The sequence below is a fragment of the Haplochromis burtoni genome, unplaced genomic scaffold (genome assembly GCF_018398535.1).
Source record: "Haplochromis burtoni strain Fernald_Lab_line unplaced genomic scaffold, NCSU_Asbu1 Contig_1, whole genome shotgun sequence".
NCBI lineage: Eukaryota > Metazoa > Chordata > Actinopteri > Cichliformes > Cichlidae > Haplochromis > Haplochromis burtoni.
In genome coordinates this window covers 6,604,928-6,615,572 of record NW_024582362.1, presented here as the reverse complement: position 1 = coordinate 6,615,572, position 10,645 = coordinate 6,604,928, and the positions used below count along the sequence as shown (strand labels likewise).

Genomic DNA, 10,645 nt, shown 5'->3' with positions numbered 1-10,645 from the left:
GGGAGCGGGGGAGAGTGAGAAAGACCAAGAGAGGGAGAAAGCGAGGGCGACGGGAAAACGGATGAATGGAGGAGAAAGAGAGAAAAAAAAAAGAAGAAGGAAAGAGCGAAACAGAGAGAGCGAAAGCACGAGATGGCATCTAGACTTGCTAGTCTTGGCGGTGCAAAATGTGAGAGGGGAAGGCGCAGGGAGGGCGAGGATGGGAGAATAAGGGTGAGAGGCAGACGCTGGCTCTAGAGAAGGAGCTAAAATGAGAAGAGGACAGGGAGAGCGGAGAAATGGAGAGGAAAATAAGATGCTACTGCGGTGTGAGATAGGGTGACCGATCTGTTCTCTTCACACCAAACACCATTTTCTCCTGCCTGTCCTGTCCTGAACGAGGAAAAAAAAAAGAGCCACATTTGCAGATTCTACCTTATCACTGAAATACTAGAAATCATGTGTCCATGTGTGCTGGGAGAGGTTGGATAAGGGCACAGTAAATAAATCATGGGGGGCTCATTTGAAGAAGGTCACCGGCTGGACCCTGCCAGCACACACACACACACACAAGCACACACATAACCATGCGTGTTGACAGGCCCCTGCCCCTCATTTCGGGGTGCTCTGGGTGATTCTCCCAGCGTAATGGCTTCTACCCCATTTCCAGTCTCCTGTCTGAAAGAAATCACACACAGACCCTCCAACAGTAGCTCACACACTGACATACACACACCTGGCCAGTCGGGCATTGGGGAAAGGGAACGGATGGAAACAGTCGGGTAAATACATTCTTTTGTAGATATTTGGTGTTTGTCTGCGCCGGCATGCCGTTATACCGCATAGGCTTCTTATTATTTTTCTCGTCATTCTACATTGTACACAGTATTATATATTTCCAGTCTTAGCTGTGTGCTTTTGTTAGTTTCTCATTGTAAACCCGCTCTCATTCTTGTGCGTGTTTAAAGAGGCCATTGTGCGAGCTTGGCCCTCCTGAGCACAGGTCTTGTTTCTTCATAGCGTGCTGCTTTGTCAGGACAGAGCCCAGTAAGTACATGCAGAGGTACGGCGGAGATGCAGTTAAATTTAATGCACTGAACAGTGAGGTGAGTTGTGCTGTCAATCGGGATGTTGCAGAAGCAGTTAGATGGATTTTTCAGCACTTACTTGTCACACGTTAAGGCTTGAAGTGGAGGAAAGTTGACACCTTGAGGGATTTAAACTGGCTGCAGTGACTTATTGAAAACTCTCATGGTCCATTGAGTTGATTTATTCATGTATACTGGCCATGTCCTGTAGTCTACGGAGTTGACGTTCAACTTCTCTGGAAGCTAGTCTTCAAAATATCTTTGGCCGCTCTGGCACTTCTGTCATGAATTAGGATGGGGACTGTATTCTAATAATGTACTAATTATTGGGAAGATTGCACATATTTGGATATTTCCAGGGCCAGTTGAGGCCTGCTGTGCATGAGACCTAAGCTCAGGGAGTGTTTCTTGGGTGTTAGTGTTGAATCGAAGCGCTATTAATAGTTTATAACTTGTTGATGAACTAGCATATATATATGTTTTTACTTGTTTGAGTGAGTGGGTGAGACACAGGGAAAGGCGAGAAAGGAGAAAGAGAGATGCATATATCTGTCTGGATTTCTATCTGTCTGTGGAGGGTGGTCAGTGGGAGGGTCTATCAATCATTCCCAATCATTTATATTCAGCAGTTCATATCACTTTACCACGATCGGGAGCGGGAGAGAGTCGGCTCATTTGCATAGGGAAGAGTAACTGTTCCAAAGCTGTGGGATCAACAAAATGTGTGTCTATGTTGATGTACACGTTTGGTGTTTTTGTTCAGTGTGAGAAGCTTGGAATGAATACGTGTGTATGTGGTGACAGATGCAAACCCACTACCATCCATAAAAAAAAGTCTTTTTGACAACTCCAGTGGCTTTTGTTGCATTAGGTTGCCACACACCTGCTCTGTGACGCCACAGCGTGAATTTTTGAAATTGCAATTTAAAGACGGTCCAAAGTCTAAAATGAAAAATCTGAACTGTATTGTTTTCTGATCTTTTTTTAGATTTCATATAAATGAAATTTGAAAAGAAAGAATAAAAAAAAAAACAATTAAAATGCCACAAAGTAATGTGAATATAGTCTAAAAAAGAACAAAATATTATGTGGGATCAGTGGGGGATCTGTTTAATGCTACGTAATTGTTATGAGGACCCCTTATATTCTTTTGATAAGCCGAGGAAAAACAGCAAAAAAACGCCCATGTTTTTGGTGCTTTTTGCCTTTTTTGGGGGAAAAATTTACACTTAAGAATGAATGGAAAATGTGAGTTAAATGGGACACAACATAATCTCTTAACATATGTGGTGTAGTTGATTTTTTTGAGGATATAATTAGGAAATCATGTGAGAAACATCTGATGAGAATCACGATTTAAAAGCATGAACCATAAAACATAAATAACGCTTGGATTTTTTATTATAAGTATTATTATATCTACAACTGCTTCATTTAATAGTCATTTCTTTATTAATTCTTTACCTATTAATTAGGCAAAGAAATAAGTGACGCCTTCAATTGTTTCGCTTTGTTCAAACAAAAGTCAAAAAATCCAGATGAATTTTTTTTAAATAGTCAAAGAAAAGCCGAAAATCTTTTTCATTTTGAAACAGGAAGCAGAAACCTCTGATTTTATTTCCTTAAATTGAGATAAAAATCATATATTGGTGTTTATTCTGTTTAAGTTGCGCGTATACTTATATATTTCAGAAAATCTCTCAATTTAATACACGTGTGTGACAAAATATGTTTGCCCCACATCTCGTGGGCCATGCCACATAAGTCCATTTCCTAGAAGAAAAATGACCATGTTCACGATTCATGTTGAACGCATAACTGACACAGGCTTCATGCAGCTTGTAAAATAGCTTTCGCCCTGTCTGTAGTTTCCCAAATGTAACAGAAACGTGCTCTTCCTTGTGTCTTCATTTCTTCATCCCACACTGTCCTCCATTTCTGCCCGTTTCTCCCTGACTCTCTCAGTGTGTGACCTTGTGTTCCTTCTGTGTTAGTGTGTGGAAATTGGGCACACCTAACTGCAGAGGCTTAAGTATAATCATGTATTTAGCTGCAGAAATGTACTGACACACTGTTCCTCCCTGGAAAAAGAAAACTCCCAACATTAATTGAGGGATATTACTGTTGGGATCAATTTCCACGTTTTTTGACAGAGATACTCATTCCCTCAGACCTGAGCAAATATTTATGTCTGGGTGCAAAATAAGGGAAATGACACACACACACACACACACACACACACACACACACACACACACACACACACACACACACACACACACACAAAAGAATCAATATGAAATGATTTAGTATTTTTTAAATATATTTAAAAATGCCTGCAAATGAAATAAGTGCACACATATAATCCGTAGTCAGTGATTTAAGTGTGATATTTCGATTCTTTGCATGAATTATTTGGAAATATAAGACAATATCATGACCGTGGTGTATAATAAAAACAGATCACACGATCCTGCTTTTACAAGTTGACTCATTTCAAAAATTTTGAAACAAATAATTAAAAAATAAACAAATAAATCGCTGAACCATTTGGAAAAAATGCAGTTTTTTTTTACCCCCTCATTTGCATGCATCACTTAGATTTGTTCAAGTGGTAAGACTGCCAATAGGGGCCAGTGTGTAACCAAGTATGGAGCTTTGCTGAGGCTCGGATTCATTGGTGGACGAGAAAGAGAGAGAGGGAGAGAGAGAGAGAGAGAGAGAGAGACGGGCTAGGGGGAGCAGGTGGGGAGGATGGGGGCGGCGGGTGGGGGGGGTATTGTTGGAGGGGGTTATTGTGAAATAGGAAACGGCAAACAAGGCGGTCTTTAACTCTGCTTATAGAATATGTTAAAGTGATGTCTGTGATGCGCCGTGTGAATTATTTGCCTTATCATAAAGTGCATTTATGACGCACAGTCATAAATATGCATCTGGACGAGTGTTTTCAAAATTGAACCTCCCTCCTCCTTTCTCTTTTCCATCCCTCCCTCCATCCCTTCTTTCGTGCTAACAACAGGAAAACAACATTTTTAAAATGCAACCCACCAGTGGATGTTTTGGAAACATTTCCTCTTCCCTCCCCTCGCCCCCCTCTCCTCCTCCACCTCCTCCTCCTCCTCTCTTCCGGTAAATCTGCTTATTGTATTATAATGTGGGATGATTTAAAAATGTTTGGAAGTCACAAAGTAATTAGGAAATTCCATGAATTGGTACGATTGCGCTTAAAACGGTGGTGTACTACAAGTACATACATTGACTGCCCCTCTCGCTCGCCCTCCCTCTCTCGTCCCCTCTCATCTTCATCATCAAAATCCTGTTTCTAATTTCTATGGATTTCCTGCCAGGAGCAGCCATGCCAAGAGCTGACCCCCTTAACTTGAACATATAATGTTCTTAATATCCAGATTAAAATTTTTTCTTTAAGCTCTTTTCTACATGTGAAATTATTTCTGCAATCAACCACAAAAGCCAACCCCACCCGTACCCTTTGCTCTCAATTGTGGCCTGTCCTCCGCAAAACACAACTTCTTATGCAGATGCTCGGAAAGCACCCACCACCCACTCAGCCTCCCGCAGCAGCACGGACACTCACCTCCCCCTGCTCTTGTCTCTTTGCAATTAGAAAGTAAAAGACTGCAATAAAGGTGGCGCTATATAGGAGGGCAGTTAATGAAAGAAAGGATTATGGGTAAAGGCAGCATCAAGGGGAGATTAGGAAAGGACGAACAGGCTTGCTGAGACAAAAGATCCTGCCGACAAGAGCTGTTTGGAGCGCACACTTCTTTTCAAAAAAACAAGAAACATAAATGAACACTTTTACACTTTTGCATCCAGGAACTCATATCTACAAATGCATTCATCAAAGCGTCCTCTAATATATATACAAAGTTGAGAGCGCCTCTGAATTCGAGGATTGCTGTCTTATGGAAAACTACATTTCCAGTGACACATTGTGGCATACAGATACCACAGTGAAAGATTAAGCCAAGATGTTGTCACATAATCCATGTGAGCTTGGAATTAGAAGACCCCCTCACTGAGTTGAGAAGAGACTCAAGATACTAGGCATGAAACTTTTCACATCCAGAGAGCAGTAGTTGTAGGTGGGGCAGTGCAGAATCATCAACTTTAAGACAAAACAGGTTTAAAAAAACACAAAATGCATACCTATTTTTTCACTTTCCCAGCAGTTCTGTTAAAAAAAGGCCCGACTTTTTATTAACATCACTTGGTTTGCGCTTTAAAAAACTACATTTATGCTAGTGAAGGTGTCTTTTAAGGTTTCCAGAATGAAACCCTTACATGTCCACCAGCACTATGAGACAGGCATACGGTCTCTTTAAGTAGAGTGATAAGCACTTCGGCCTCAATACTGAACAGGGAGCAAATTGAAAGTGAAGATTGCCTTCCCATAGACTTTATCTTTTCCCACTAAAACAGGGAGCGGGCGGCTATGACTACACCTATTGATTTTGCAATTTCAGCAAATTAAGAAGGAGACAGCCAAGCCTATTAGAGATCTGTCTGTGGCAGGGCCTAGCAGGGCCGTTGTGGTCTGTGATGGCGATGCTAAAAGAAGGGGAAAGAAAGAATGTGTACCCGTCTTGGGGGGCGCCTGTCTAATTATGTTTTTTACACCTCTTAGCAGGATGTACATAAATAAGCACATGCCACTCATCTTTTGATTTCATGCTATATAATGTGTTATGAACAGCTGCCACAGCGGGCTGGCTGCCGCATAGATGTGTAAATATAACACAAGGCAATCAGGATGAATGAATTACCCACGCATGTGGCCAGCCTCAGGATTTCAGTAATAAAAGAAGCTAAAGGCCAATCTGTACCGCTCTAATATCCACAGTAATATCCACTGCCACATGAAGAGTGATGAGAGGAATAAAAATTTCTATAAGGGTGAGAGAAAGAGGTGCAATTCAATTATAAACATCAAATAGTGCACGTTCCTATAAGTGGGCTGCTGGTTTGGACATGCTATATATATAGGCATGTGGCGATGCTTTGTCAGTGTTTTCGTTGCTACTTTCTCGCTGGGCTTGATCGCAACACGAGAAAGCCCAAGGTTTGTTCACCTTCCGAGAGGTCAACAGATTCAAACCATCCAAGTGCACTAATCCGTGATATACATTTATCGGTAGGAGGTGAATTTTTCTCAATTTTCAATCTGATTGTGTTATCAGCCTATATGACTTCCATATTGGAGTTTTAATATGGGAAATTCAATAGGAGCAGTGATGGATGGTTTCTCTGGTAAGGGCTGCACATTTTTCATACTGATAGGTTTTTGGGTCCTCAAAAAGGAAAAAAAAAAGATGAAATATGAGGGGTTTTTTTTATTGATCATTAGTCTCGAGTCTGCACCTGCTTCACCAATTTGTTTCCAATCAGAATTGGCATTAAGATTCATATTTGGCATCACAGCAGCAAAATTTTCTCATTATTCATTCAATAACGAGCAGGAATTACGAAGACAAAGAGCAATACAAGACGCCCAATTTGTCCAATTTCCTCCATTGTGATTATTTTTTTAACGTTTTTTTTTCCTCAGCCTGTTTTACATTGAATTTTAAACTGTTGCCCTCAGGCGTTAGGTGTGCATAGCGGAGGAGAAATGAAATTCTTGACCACTTTGCTTACTAAAGGTGCAAAATGGTTTTACAGTCTGCCTTGGGTTATAAAATAAGCTAATTGGGCAAAGTGTGAATTAATTCCTGTTTTCTGTGCCATGTAGGCACTTGCTCTATATGTGCTAGGCAGGAACAGAAAAAGTGTCTGAAGAGCAAGTGGGAAGGAGTGAGGAGGAGTGTGAACGGGAGGGCTCGGCTGGCAACTCAACACGGGAATCGCAAGCTAATTCATTGATTGCCCCTTGGAAAAGACGGCTGCTAATTGTTAGGTAATTAACATGGCAAGCTGTAATTATGTTCGCCTAAGGACCCGATTAGTGTTTCTGCATGTCTTATGGGCGCTGAGGGGCTGTATCTGTGTGTGCGTGTGTCTAAGCCTATCTGTTGGCTCGAGGACAGATGGCACATTGTCAAAAGCTGACATGTTTTGTTTTCCCTGATGTGTGTGTGTGTGTGTGTGTGTGTGTGTGTGTGTGTGGAGAGAGAGAGAGAGACCTGTGTACAGAGAGACAGAGAGAGGAGACGAGCTGCGCCCAGGGACTTGTCCTTTTGTTTCAGCATCATTAATTAAGTGCTAATTGAGTGTAATTATTTACATCATCACACACGGCGAATGGAGATGTCAAGTGGCAGAGGCACAAAGGCAGTTGGTGGGAGGCTGGCAGCTGAGAGCCTCCAATCTGTTGATGCCTGCATGGTTACAACCCACTGGCAGCAGAGCAGGAACAATTAGCAACAAGCTGAAATCGGTGCTGTAAAATGTTTACACACGAGCGTGGCTTAGACTTGTAAAAAAGATTGTATAAAATGAAAGCTTTAGAGGCAAAGAGAGAACAGAGGGAGTGATGAAGAGGAAAAGGAAGTGAGGCAGAGAGTGACATTGATCACTCTGGAGGAGAATGAGATGAGGCAGTATGTAGTGTGTTAACACCTACAGCTAATCAACATGACAGAGTTTAGACTTGCCCTAGAAACAACACGTGTACACACAAACACGCGCACTCATTTTCACAACCTGACTGAGATAATAGCGCATATTTAAGTGTTTTCTTTACATGTGCACTCATTCTGCTAGTTGTTTTCTGTGTAGAAATATAAATATGCACTCATTTATGAGCAAGTCTGCATTAAAAAAAAATCCCCTTGCTTCCACTCACATCCTCTATATCTTCATCAGAAAATCACTGAACCTTGAATCGAATTTGGCAGCAGCTGGATTTCCCCTCCTCTGGTTTTGCTAAGACAAATGAACAGCAATGAATCTTGATCATTTGCCACACCTGTCTGCGCGTAAACATTCTAAAGGCCTCAAAAAAAACGGCAGAGCCTCTATCGGTTTGATGATTGCGCCGAGCATGAAGAACACAGAAAGTTGAACAGCTGCACAGACCTCGGTAACAAAGACAAAGTGCGCCTCAAGACAAGAGAATGAATGTCACTTAAATATGAGTTAACAAAAGGTCACTTAACAACAAGCCCCGAATAAAACAAAACTCAGGCATCTTAGCGGACGTGCGTCGTGCGGCGCTCTGGGAACAAAGTGTTTATTTTGAGGCATCGCAGTCAAGTAGCTGTGACATATTGCTGTTTTTAGACGTTAAATGTATTAAGAGGGAGCCAGCCTATATTGATGTTGTAAATCAATATTGCTGGATAGAGGGAACTAATGTTGTGGTATCAAGTGTTCCATTCAAAACTTTTATTTATTTATTTATTTATTTATTTTTTAACCACATTTTAACAAGCTTTGTGCTAAAAAGAAACAGCATGCCATCACAGAATGGTGTTTTGTTACTTTGTAGCTTTTAGGTTATATAATTCATGCGTGTGCTCTCTGCCAGGTTGGAGCACCAAACGAGGAAAAAGAAAATGCGTTGCTTAAACGCGCAGTAGTTTTGCCGAATGTTTCAGCTTTGCTGTTTGCTTAGACTTTTGATCAAGACTGAGTAGTGCGCACTGAGACCGAATGAGGACTACTCCAAATTCAGCATCAGCCTGCGTGTGCATGTAGCCACTTGAGTTTGCGTGTGTTTGTGTGCGCATGTGCTTGAGCATGTAAGAGCTTAAGTGTGTGTTTATGGGTGTGTGAGTGTGCAGAGGGGGTTAAGCAGAGGGGTATTCTTGCCTCTGGTCAGAGGTGGAATTAATTTTAGCTGGCAGTCCCACGCTGCGGTCATTTGGTTTAAAGGGAGGTGTTATTATCCTGATTTGGCCGTAACGGCAGGGGATTGGATACCCGACTGGCAGCTAGACACTTTTAAAGACAAAGGGGCTGGAGACTGTGTCCTTTTATGAGGTGAGAGATAAATAAATGAGCAGAAAGCCAGCTAAACACAGGAGTATCAGAGAGTTACAGAGCAAGTGCTCGAATTTAAGTTAATCCCAAAATAATATCTGTTTTGACTGTTTCGTTTCTGAATTTGAAAGAATCTCAGCTTAAAAATGAGAGTTTAGTTTTCTGCAGGACACCCTGCTCAAACATATTGCAGTTTACATTTTTTCTACATGATCTGTTTAATGATAAATTGCAGCTGACACTGCAGAACAAACTTTGAATAATAAATAACAAAACACATCAATAGCCGCAATCAGATACTGAGCAATTTGGGATTAATGTGATTAATGTCGGTCACCGAGTGTAAACTAAAACGCAGAGTTTACGCCTACAAAGCCATGCGCACGAAGACACGAGCAGGCCTGCGCATACATATACAATCCAGCGACAAGCTTAATAAGAGATGCTGGTTATAAAATAATTGCATTGTCTATTTTTCAGAATGAGCCTAAGCCCCCATTTCATTAAATCAAAGATCGAGCTCCTGACAGAAATACCCAAATGACCACATTCCTCCCTTTAAATACCAGCCATCTGCCAAGGAGGGCCTTTTCAGCCTCCCAATCATTTGCATAACCAAAAGATTATTATTTTCCCCTATGAAAGTTGAAATGACTGAATAATTATAATGTAGTGGATTAGAATGTGGAAAAAAAAACATGCCTTGATGTCAGAGAAGATTGCTGAGTAGTCACTATAATCGCTGCTTAGGTTTTTAATCAGAGTGAAATATGGGCCATAAATTATTGCCTTTCATGCAAACTTGTGTTTATGCACCGGCGCATCACAAATCTAATTTTTCAGCATTTTTAAGAGGCTTAAAAGATAGTTATTTTTGTGCAGGAGCTCTGAATTAAAAATCGTTCGAGTATACTTTCACTCGTGGGGATTATGTTCCATACTGTAAGGTTTTTGCCCGAATTACATTATAAACTTGAAATAACCTGCCCTTGCTTCAGCACAACTGCTTGTTTCATACATGCCAGCCAACTGAGATACAAACATAAAATACATGACATGGACCTTTAACTCGAAGCTCACATTGTGTAATACCTGGAAACCTTCATCTTAATATCCTGCAGGAGCGCACTTTGCTACGCTGAACCTATTGCATCACGCTGAAATCTACAACTCATAAAAGTATGTGCTGTTAAATCTTAGCGCCGATGTTTCGGTACTGTACAGCAGTGTAGTGTCAAAACGAAGAAGTCATACATTTATTTAAAATACCTCTCAGCCAGAAAGTGAAAGATAGTTTTAATATTACAAAACACCTCAGGATTCAGCTACTAAGATAAGATGCTCTGAGCCTTGAACAGAAAAACGGCACACATAAGTACAATCGGTTTATCTATGAGCTCCATTCTTGCTGCTCACGCGCTAAACACGGCAAAGTCTATGATGCCTGCACACCCCTTATCCTTAACAAAGCAGCAAAGCCAATGCATTGCGCTCGATCCTTCTGTAACGAATTCATACATCTATATCGACGCACCGGGAAACAAGACACCTGAGGAGAGAGGGATAAAGTTATGGACAGAGAGATGGAGGGATATATTTCTCTCTTTTTTTTTTTTGGTTTCGTTGGGAGTATT

At 41.1% G+C, this 10,645-nt stretch overlaps 1 long non-coding RNA gene across 1 annotated transcript in view; it reads left to right on the top strand.

Moving 5' to 3' along the window:
* Positions 1–640: 640 nt before the first annotated feature.
* The window catches only part of LOC121812277, a 102,917-nt gene continuing 92,912 nt past the window's right edge, over positions 641–10,645 (top strand). Inside the window, exon 1 of the long non-coding RNA XR_006052969.1 lies at positions 641–761. This is a non-coding gene — a long non-coding RNA (uncharacterized LOC121812277). The remainder of the gene's footprint in view (positions 762–10,645) is intronic.